The following is an 11,790-nucleotide window of genomic DNA, read 5'->3' on the forward strand; positions in this document are numbered from 1 at the left end:
CTGACAAGACATGACCTAGAAAGGCAACCTCTTTAAGCCAGAGCTCATATTTACTGAACTTGGCATAGATTTGGTGATCTCGAAGGTAGCTAAAAACAATACGGGGATACTCACAATGTTCTTCTTTAATCTTGGAGTAGATGAGAATATCATCAATGAACACTATGATAAACTTATCGAGTTCCTCCATGAAGACCATGTTCATCAGATACATAAAGAAGGTCAGTGTATTTGTCAAGCCAAAAGACATGACGGTGAACTCATACAGCCCATAACGGATAGAGAAAGCCATCTTTAGAATATCCTTTGGTCGGATCTTGATTTGGTGGTAACCTAGCCTCAAGTCAATCTTAGAGAAAATCCGGGCACCGGTCAATTGATCGAACAAGATATCAATCCGAGGAAGTGGATACTTGTTCTTGATTGTGACAACATTCAACGGACGGTAATCAACACACATCCGCAGAGTACAATCCTTCTTGTTGACAAAGAGTGCCAAGCATCTCCAAGGTGAGGAGCTCGGACAAATGAAACCGTTCACAAGCAGTTCCTGAATTTGCTTCTTCAATTTCGCTAACTCGTTCAGTGCCATCCGATAGGACCTCTTTGAAATTGGGTCATACTGGTCACAATATATGCTACAATATGCCTAAGAACAAGCTAAAGGTGTAAGACATAGGGAGTAATAATGAAACTTGCGATCTAAATAACATCAAAAAAGTAACAGGAGGCCACATACTCTGGGTTGAACTCAGAGTATCCGGGTTCCAGAACCTTCGGGCGAACCTCCGGGTGAGGGCTCTCGGTTAGCCATTTTTGAAATAACCTGGAACCTCCGGGTGAGTTTGGATACTTTGGGTTGGGCCAGACATTTCGGGTGAGGCTCCGAGTGGGGCTCTCGGCTATTTACCTGGACCCTCCGGGTCGAGTCCGGATACTCCAAATTGGGCAAGACACTCTGGGTTGGTCCGGACTATCCGGGTTCTGGTTGAGTTGAGTTCTAAAGTGTTTTCCATTGCCTATTCAACTTGCATGCTAAATCTATTCTACCAAAACATGGATATACACTATATAAAGGGTTCTAGATTGGATTGCACCCTAAATCACCATAGTTCCCAAGGACAATTCAATGGGGTTTCTCCAGGTTTACCCGGAGTATCTAGATCAATCCAGATTATCCGGGTTGTCCAGAGAGGTTGCACCAAGGGGGAAATCTCAGCCGATTTGATTTGCGAGCTTCTCCAAACCAAATGAAAACATGTTTGAGAGAGTTTATAGAGTCTAGAACTTACTCACGAACCTAGAAACTCACCCAAATCCATATTTTACCTCCAAAGCTCAATAACTCAAGAACTTTGTAACCGAAGCTTCAAACTCGGGATTCATCCAGTCAAAACATGCATCTATGTCATAGGAGCCTAGGAGACTCACCCAAAATGCTTTGCAGAGCTTGGGGGCTATCGGTTGAAGGAGGAAAAGCTTGGAAAGAGGAAGAACACTGGTGCTACTTGTGCTTCAACCAAGAACATCAAAAGACATCAAAACCGGCTTAAATCCTTCGGGAAAACGAAAATGATTTGGATGGATGGATAGCTCATAAGTTCATGATCGTGTGAGTAACACATGCATACCTCGGTTCCTTCTCTTGAGGTGGAATTTTGGGGGAGAAGGAGAGAGGGAGCTTGAGAGGGGAGTGAGAGCCCTTGCTTGGCCGGTTGAGGAGAGAGGGAGCACGGGAGTGGATTGAGGGGGAGAGAGGAGTGGTTGGGTTGCTGCCATAGAGAGGGAGGGATGGGTGGTGGGGCCACATGTGGGGCCCATATGTTAGAGAAAAGGGTCTATTTTAACTGTGAATTCTATTCTTTTCTCTCTCGAAATTCTTTCTCTTGCCCGATTGACTTTAAATGAATTACACTATCGTTCCAAAATAAATTGCCTTAAAATAAATCATGATGCTAATGACACATAAATAGACTTGATAATGCAATTATGAATTTTGGACGTGACACATAGATAGTACGTTTGAACTACCTATTGATCTAGATGGCTTTTGCGTTTGAACTAGCAGTCACATACTATTTTCCTGGAGGGTTTGTGGCCACAATTTCTTCCAAATAGCTCGGTCATTGTCTAGACATTGTTCGAGATGAGAAGAAACAACACATAGGCTTTGTACTCACACAAGGAATTAGAATAGAGCTTTGAAATGAGGGTGTACGTAAATACAGTGTCATGACTGGTGCAAAGTGATGAAGTAACTGAGGGAGGGAGAGCATATCACGGAGGGCAGTTTCGGTATAGCGGGAGCCGGAGTGGACCGTTCTGAGGTAAATATAAGATGCATGTATGATGAAACCAGTGGTAGCGGGGATGAATAAGCTGCTGACAACGATGATCTGGTGCCGGCAATCTAGTACTTTCGTGGTGCTAGGCTGCTGGATTGTGCCATCGTTGATTAGAACACCTTATCTAGCTGGGAATACCAGAATAACGACATCTAGGTCGGACAATGGCTTCATAACAGGGTTGAGGTCATTCACTTTATTAGCAACTTTGTTGTAATGATAAGAAGGGACCACAAGTGCGTCCGGTGTAACCCTACGGAGCATGAGGTCAGGTGCATCGAACACCCAAATTGTTCCTTCTTCATACGAGCACATAACCCGAAATAGGAGAACTATTTTGTGATAAATAGACACACCCCCACATACATGCAGGGAAGAGTCTGTTAGAACTGTGAGCCACGCCGTTGATGCGAGGTTCATAGCCCAACTCCTCATCACCCTTATTGGCATAGACATATGTTTGTTGCCAAAATTGATTATGCAGAAAGTACAGACTAAGACAGGTATGCTGATCAATTACCATACCGTGTGGCGAGCGAAGCAGAAAGCATTGAAGATGTTGTTTGAAAGCTTCAAAGAGTATTACAACAATGCTCTGAGGCTACTATAGAAGATTATCACAACGAATCCCAGGGCATAGTGGGGCATGTCGGATGAGTCGATAAAGCTATAGGATGGGTCTTACATCACCACTGACCGATACCTCATTAGGCTATTCTGGTTCTTCAGACAATGCATCATAGCTTTCAGACATTACATGCTAGTTGTATGCGTGGATGACACTTTTAAGAGCAGCAAGTACCATGGTACCCTTATGATAGCGATGGCAGCAGATGCAAATAATCAGATCATTCTTCTTGCCTTTGAAATGGTTAAGAGTGTGAACAATGATACTGGTTGTGGTTCCTCACCTTGGTGAGGACACATATCGTTAGCAATAGGGAACGAGTTTGTATAATCTCAGACCACAACAAGGGCCTTCTGGATATGTTGGACATGCTGCATAATAGCACAAATAACTCCATTACATGGCCTGATGTGGAGAGAAGGTGGTGCATGCGACACTTGGGCGCGAACCTATACACAAGGTACTGCAACATGTCTCTTGTAAAGAGACTAAAGGGTTATATCTTCAGAACCAACAGACAAAGTTCAACGAGATATAGAGAGAGTTAAATGAGACTACTCGCAAGATGATGGCAGAGCAGCAAGCACAGGAGGATCATCTGCAGACGCAAATAGTGGGGGGGGCAAACTATCGTTAGCCGTTCACGTAAAAGTCGGCAGAACGTTGGGCCCTAATCCATGACACTGATGGAGCCATGTTAGCACATAGCAGTTGAATGATCATATATTACCATATCAAATGCGAATAACCCATCTAAAATTTTTTTATGGCATGTTAGGTATATCATCATGACAACGAACATAGCAAATGCATTCAACAATGTCCTAAAGGGTGTACGAGGCATCCCGTTGTGTGCCATAATAAGCTCACATTCTATAGAATGACGGATTACTTTCGAGATCGTGGTAAGGTTGCTATGGAGTGCAGCATGCGCTTTGCACCTAATGTGGTGGAGATCATATCCAGGAGGAGCAACAAGACACGTTTTCATCACATCAGGATCTATGACCTAGCCAACAATCATTTCGAGGTCATGTGCTACCGTAGGTATGCTTCAGTGTATATCGCAGGGGACACCATGCGGCAATGTGAACTTGGGCCTCACGAGATGAAGTGCACATATAACAAGCCTAAATTGCACCATATCACGTGCTCCCATGTCTTGGCCACTTGCAGAGACATGGACGGTAATGACGGATCACAATACATATCACCATACTTCACGATCGATGCATTGAGGATCATATGGCTTTAAAAGATGCATTCATTCAACATCGGAAGAAGCTACAAATTGATCGAGAGGCTTAAGTAGTACCTTATCCACAAGCACGATGCACAGATCCTGGAAGGCCAAGAACCACTAGGCTGCAAGGTGATATGGATGCAGCAGATGCTGTTGATTGACTACGCAAGTGCAAACTATGCAAACAACCTAGCCATGATAGGAGGACTTGCCCGACCTGGAAGTGAACTATCAGGGCACTTCGTACTATATTGTATTAGAGTTGTTGCAATGGAGTTTGTTTTATGAAGTTATTCATATGCATGGTATGTACTTTAAATTGTTATTCACCTATTAGTTGTACTACCTATTTTATAATATATTGCATGTACTGGCATCACAGATGATACTTTTTTATGAACTATGATGCTTGAAATCATTGTCATGGCTCATGATACTCTTCCCGAGCTTCTTCATCAGCGGTACAATGAGAACGGTATGGGAAGGATGATTTTCATAGGGCAGCAGGTACCATGATTATATGTACTTTTTAATTACCACAATAATTTGTTACTTACTTACTCGGTACATGTTTTGGATACCTTTTGTAGTTGGTTCCGTTACGGGCCTGGAGTGTGCACACGCTTAAGGAGTTAGACCCTCAATTCCACAAGCCACTCACGTATGCATGACTACTACCTTTCGCTCTTGTGATGGCCAGAGCTCCCATGGAGGGCAGTGGCTAGACACCTCTCCTGCTGATTAAGGTGGCACTGCTCACAGGTCTCGTGAATCGATGGCATCCTGAGACGCACACGTTCCACTTTACTTTCGACGAGATGGCCATAACATTGAGGGGTGTGGCTCTGCTGACCAGGCTGTCGATCAGGGGTGCCCCATTAGCAGTTTCGTGACCAAAAAGGAGTGGAAGGGTTACGTTGAGGCAGGTAATTATTTGTAATGTAATGCACTTCAAATGTTCTAGTGCTATTTAAGCTTCATTGAGCCTCTACATGTTATAGGTTTAGTGTGCAATATACCATGAAGGATGTTGGACTCTACATGTCATGAATTCATGGGTTGCCACAGTTTGGTCCATTCCCACATAATGCGGATGATGCTACAATTATACAATATTATGAGGTGTACTTATATATCCTGCTTGGAGGCATCATGTTCTGCAACCCGATAGACGATTATGTCCTCTCCCATCTTATATGATTAGCGGGTCGGCTCACGTCACATCTTTATGAGCTGACATCATATATTTGGGGATTTGTTGTGCTTGTTGCAACCTACAAAGGCTTATATTCTGCATCCCAGAGGTTAAAGAAGGGATCTATTACAGGGTGTCTACATCTCTTACAGTTATAGAGCTGAGAGTACCTCTCGATATGTCGGCCTTGGGTGAGCAAGATGTACTATCTAGTCCCCACCTCCGATGGCGTTGCAGATGACATGAGGCCTATAATGGGGTATTGATGGATTCATGCTAGGTTGAGATGGATTCGGCAGCAAGACCATGGTAATTACTTCCAGGTGATCAGTGATCTGGACCTCCTTAGCGCCGATCTCGTGGAGTGGGATCCATGGGGTATGTCACGAGTGGTCAAAATTGCGACCGGAGGTCGGATTATATCCTCTTGTTTGTGTGACTCAAACTTGTGGATGACCAGATGCTACTTGGTGTATATGAACAACGTAGAAGTATATTCTCTTGAGCTTGTGCTGAGGTAGTTCGATTATCGATAAGTGGTGCTAGTACCTCCACCACGAGATGCCAGACGGGCGCACGGGTAAGTGTGTTATTATACATAGCATTAGTATCCTGGTTGTTCCATGTTACAAGGTTCTAACTATTTATGTCACATACAGGAGGAGTGCATAGGGGGGCGAAGCCTTGCAGGATTGGGCATCCATGAATGCCGAGCACATACACAAGTGGACGGAGTTAGGCATGGTGGATGTCGCCATTCTTGATGGACAATATGATGACACCATGTGCTCGAACTACCTTACATGGTAACATCCATGCACACGTGCCACCTCACTTAGTGAACTTATAGAGGTAGCCTTCAGACCCTTCCCCAAGGAACGTGTCCGTCTTCTTCATATTGTGATAAGTGATGCAGTGCTTCTAAAGATTTTCATTGGTTTAACCTCTGTATTACTCACATCATCCTCTATTATATAGACCGAAGAGGCATACAAGGTGCATGCGCGCGTGGAGCAAGCTTGTGGGGAAGCAAGCGGTTCGTCAACGTAGAGGATCAGAACTCTCTCCTGGACTATATGAGGACGAGAGGGTCCCTCTTGTTGTCCACTTTATGTGGTCTAGGTGGTTTTGCCCCGCGTTGGAGGGGGTACGACCTACCAGCCATGGACCCATCATGTGATAGCAGGCGCTCGTCCAGTGCCCGTGAGGAACCCATTCGGTCACAGCTATGAGAGACACCTTTAGCTCTAATGCATCATGTGTCACATTCCAATGCTGAGGCCGATCAGCACACGTAGGCTCCTAAGCCTGAGGAGTGTACATTGGGTTCACAACACGCGTAGTGGACACAACCTCCACAGCCTACCATGACACCTCCACCTGTAGCATCGACACATTAGGAGGACATCATTGACTTCACGCAGCAGACACCTGACTAGAGCGGCACACATGAATTTGATTGGGATCCTGCAATGCAGGCCTTCAGCTTCGCCGAGCTTAGTTCCCGCAATATCCCAATGCACCTGGGGGTTCATAGAGTTGATCTTTCATCTTGGTACATGCAGGGCCAAGTTAGCGGGTCTAAATACACGTTTGGTGGGCATCCCACAGGGCAGGACGACGACGACGATATGCAAGGGCACACATTGTAGGGCCAGCGTAGGCCAGTAAGATGAGGGTCAGACATCTACCAGACACTTATATTCCCAGGGATTGCGTATGGCGTCATCATTGTTGAGTAGCTAGTGCTACAGTGCAATGCAATTATTTTTCATTTATTCCATTTTGTCAAATAATTGTGACACATAACTTTATTTATTAGTTATTTATTAAGCATTGTTTAATGTTTCTTAAGTAATCAGGGATTCGTGCTTTGGTCCATAGCCAAAACGTTGTAGTGAAGGAACAAATGATGATAAACATTACATAGGACATATGAACGGCCTCTACTATAAATAGATAATGACAACTAACCTAACTTAGGGAACAAAAATATGACGGGTTACAATACATGCACTCTACTAAGTGCACATAGGATATTTGTTCTTCCTCAGGGCATTGGGGCCTCTGCCTTTGAGTGACGAGCCCTCTCGCACTTCTGTTCCCTCTCTGCTTCGCATGCTTCAGCTATGGCACACTCCTCCTCTTGCTGCTTCATCGTAAGTTCCTCCTGATGTTGCTCTTACTCGCGGCATTCGTAAGCTTGCCTCCTCCACTGCATGTGCATACCAATGCACTGCTTCTGGTGCTCATTTTCCTCCATATCCACTCATTCCATGAAGTCACAGATAGGTGGAGGAAACTGGACAAATGAAACAAGATGGGAGATTAGTAAGAAGTGGATGAAATCGTATCAAAAGTGTCACATGAGTTATCTATGTCGCTATACCGGTGGATACTCATACGGTCCATGTTTAGACGTGTCATGCTGGTAGTTGGCGCACATGAAGAAACATCTACCATAAGTGTAGGAGATGTCCTGTGACTCACGAAGCCTACAAGGGTCATCACAGAAGCACATTGACGGTTCAACCCCCTGGGGGATGGAAGTCGCCCAATGTTTGTTGGGTAGGCTTGGTGGAGCTGAGGAAGATATTACAATTAAGAGATGTGAGGAATGAGTGGTCTTACCATGGTTCAGGCTAGGGTTATTACAATTAAGCGAGAAAAAGGGATAAGGTCATGAGGGAGTGCCCAACCTAGATGTGTAGGCCGGCTGTAGCTGCAAGTGCTATGGATGTGATGCATTACGCGCTCGAGCATCTTCTATGACAACATGGAGTGGTTCCTTCTACAAATAGAGTGGTGAATTAACTTCGCAGGAAGGATAAGGTCTCTGGCCCTTGTTTCATTGCTAAATTTTTTAGGTAAAAAATATTTGTAGAATAGTGGCCAATGATAATTCATTCGAGTATAGTTACATAACACAGTTGCAGTGTCATACAGCACACACATAGAAAAGTTACAATTTTGTGGCGTTAGGTATCATGGTGCATATAAAACGTAATCATAATATGTAGCTACACCTTAGGGAAAGTCAATAGCCGGCCTACGGTGGAGTCACCATAATCAATCATCATCACTTGATGCTTCTTTTTTAAGCGATTGTGCATGGGCATCTTTCTCACGCCTCCAATTAAGCTCGTCCTTGTCCCACTTCTTCCTGATACCCACACCTTCATGGTCGTTGGGGGATATAAAGTCATTGATCCACTGGTGAAATGCACATACCCCGGTTGGTGGCTCGATGCGATTTGTTGCCTGTGGATAAAAAGTGTTAATACATGAAGGGAATGGAGAAATGTGTTTTCTCAAAATGATTATCTGAGAAGATTGACTCTCTTTGGAAAGCGTGTCTATGTTCGAGCAACAAAAGTATCTCCTACTGAAGGTATCCAACTCATGGGAGCACCGAACACTACATATATCTCCACAATGGCATTCGAGCATCGACATACCTTTTGGCACACATGTCCCTGCTTGGACCATTTGATGGAGGACCTTCAAATTGTTGCATGTCCCTTCTCCATCTACCTTTGTCTACCATGCTTGGTGTTAGTTATGTTCAGATCGTTGAGATGGATGTGCCTTATATTGACAAAGGGCATGGGAAACTTTGGTAACCTTATAATCTGCCCATTCAGCGGCAAGTGAAGACCTGTGCATGAGTCAATGCTACAGGGCATAAGACCAGTCATGTGTTAGAATCGAGTCACATGTGCGTAGTCTACCGAATAGACTTTTCAGAGACACTTTTTAGTGCTACCCTAATAGTCCATTGCATTCTAGCAAGTAGATTTTTCGGTGCTACCCCTAATAAGCCAGTGCAATCTAGCGAGTAGACTTTTCAGTGCTACCCCTAATAGGTCAGTGCAGTCTAGCAAGTAGACTTTTCAGTGCTACCTCTAAAAGGCCGGTGCAGTCTAGCGAATATACTTTATTTATTAGTTATGTAGTAAGCATTGTTACATATAATTTTGATGTTCAATACTTTCTTAATGTTTCTTAATTAATCAGAGATTCGTGCTTTGTTGCACAGCAAGAATGTTGCAGTCAAAGATCAATAAATCTATGGCAGGATCTTCTACTAAAGTCTTTACATGGATACCTACAACGATTGATATAACACTTAATGCATCCTTGCAGGTTGTGCATGGGGGAAGGATGATCCCTTCAAGAAGAACAACCTAATCCAAGCGGTGTACAAATTGCATGCACGACTCTTATGTTCTGGTTAACCGCTACGCTCCAATATGTAACCACCAACGACCTTAAGGCCATCTTGCATGAGCGGCGTCCTTAGGGTGTGCGAACTAGCTGACCATCCTTCTGTACTAGGTTTCTTTAGGAGGCAAAGAATGATAGTGATATTGTCCAACCAATATGCATCCCACATTAAGATTTGGCATTTTCTATTTGGTCATCGTAATTATCTTTTTTTTCATTTATTCAAATGCTCCTCTTTTACGTTAGGTGTTCCCGGAAGACGAAGAATTGATCAGCAAAGACATCCTAAACTTCTTGGTGATGTATATGCTCTTTGGTCGGGGGGGGGGGGGGAGGGGTGATGTCTGGTTCGTGTAGAAGACGACAAAGATCAATGAACCTAAGGGGTGCCCTCTACTATTCAACCAGAAAGTAACGGGGATGATGATTTCATACCATCAATGCCTCGATGTTCCAGTAGCAATACAAGAGAATATTCAAGGAACACTGCAAGGGGACGTTTACACACCATATCGAGATGTCGTACAACGAACAATGATATAGGACGTGCTTCTACCGTGATAGCTTAAGATGACGACGACAACAATTTCATGCCACAACGGTCCCTCCCTCCGAGGCCTCCATCTTGGGATGACACTAACGACCTTAGAGATGAAAGTGGATTTTCTTGTACCCATTCTTACAAATTTTCATCACCATCTCAGAGACAACAAACATCTTACCTTAATAGCGTTGACTGGTATAACTATCATCCTACCGTTAAATATATGTCATTTTAGAAAGAAAAAAAGGTTGGATCAAACTTTTAAAATTTTAACTAACAATAGTTTTCAAAATATTAAGTTTGGAATCATTAAAATTATATGTGTAGATTTGTCTTCAAAAAATCTTTCATAATATCACAAATTCAGTGAATTTTATAAATATATTCTAATAAAAAATAATTGTAAAGCTATGTATTAGAAACCGTATCTTCTTTAAGATAATATGTATTTATGATCAAAGTGAGTACTAAAATTTCAGTATGAAACACAACCAAAATACTTCAATTAAAGAGAATTTTGATTTGACTTCAAAGATGCTGTGGATATTTGTTTTGAGAAGACCTTCTTTTTTTTTTTTTCTCCCAAACTATTAGAATATGCGTATGTTTCTCTTTTCAGATCCGCGAAATGCCCCTCCGAAGACTCACGGCGGCGTTGGATGGCGTGACTATTTTTGTTTTGAAGGAACGAATGTTTAAGATTTTGGTTGGCAGATGTTCAGCTTCAAGATCTATATAAAATTTATAGTTTATGAATAAAATAAAGTAGCTTAAATATCTATTTTTAGTTTAAAATAAGAATAAGATATTTAAATTAAAACACTTAAATTTTTTAGTGTTTAAGATCCTGCTTAAGGAACTAAGTGTTTAAAATCATGTTTGACAGAGTTTCAGTTTCAAAATTTATGTAGAATTTGTTGTTTGTAGGATAAAATAAAGTGATTTAAATATCAGTTTCAATTCAAAATAAGAACCAAACATCCACATCAAAGACTCAAAATCTGCTCCTAGTTTTAGCTCTGAAAATTTTTAGAGCTAAAGATAATCAGTTTAAAAACTCTTAAAGATAAAGCTCTGACCCTAACTATTACCACTAATAAACAACTAGAGTAACAATTAAAGCATCATCACAAGATCTTTGGGCAAATCTGAGGAGGTGGAATGTGGGTACGAAAGGACTCCTGTGTGACATGTTTTCTTTTGTGTTTCTTGGAGAACGAGCGAACGGGTCAAAGAAAAGAAAGGGGCTCCCAAGTCCCAACTAAGGCGCTTGCACATGCCACTGCGGAATCCAAAACCAAGACAAGGATTGCCGGGCCATGCCTCTGATGTGTCTGTCACAGATAACTGCAATGCAAATCCTGTGACGACGTTACATGCGGCATGCAAGGACATAATCGACACGTCGATCTCGTCCACGTGGTACGCATCCATGACGCAAAGAAACTGAGGACAGTATGTTTTGAGTTTCCTATTCATAATCACAAATGGAATCCATTTCTCTTACTCTGGTCCAACGCAAGAATTCCGCAGAAATTTCGTCCCGTGAAATTCTCACTGTTCCAAACCGAGCCGAAAACTAGTGAAAATCTCGCAGGAATAATCTAA

This window comes from Phragmites australis, chromosome 9, assembly GCF_958298935.1.
Source record: "Phragmites australis chromosome 9, lpPhrAust1.1, whole genome shotgun sequence".
In the NCBI taxonomy this organism is placed as follows: Eukaryota; Viridiplantae; Streptophyta; class Magnoliopsida; order Poales; family Poaceae; genus Phragmites; species Phragmites australis.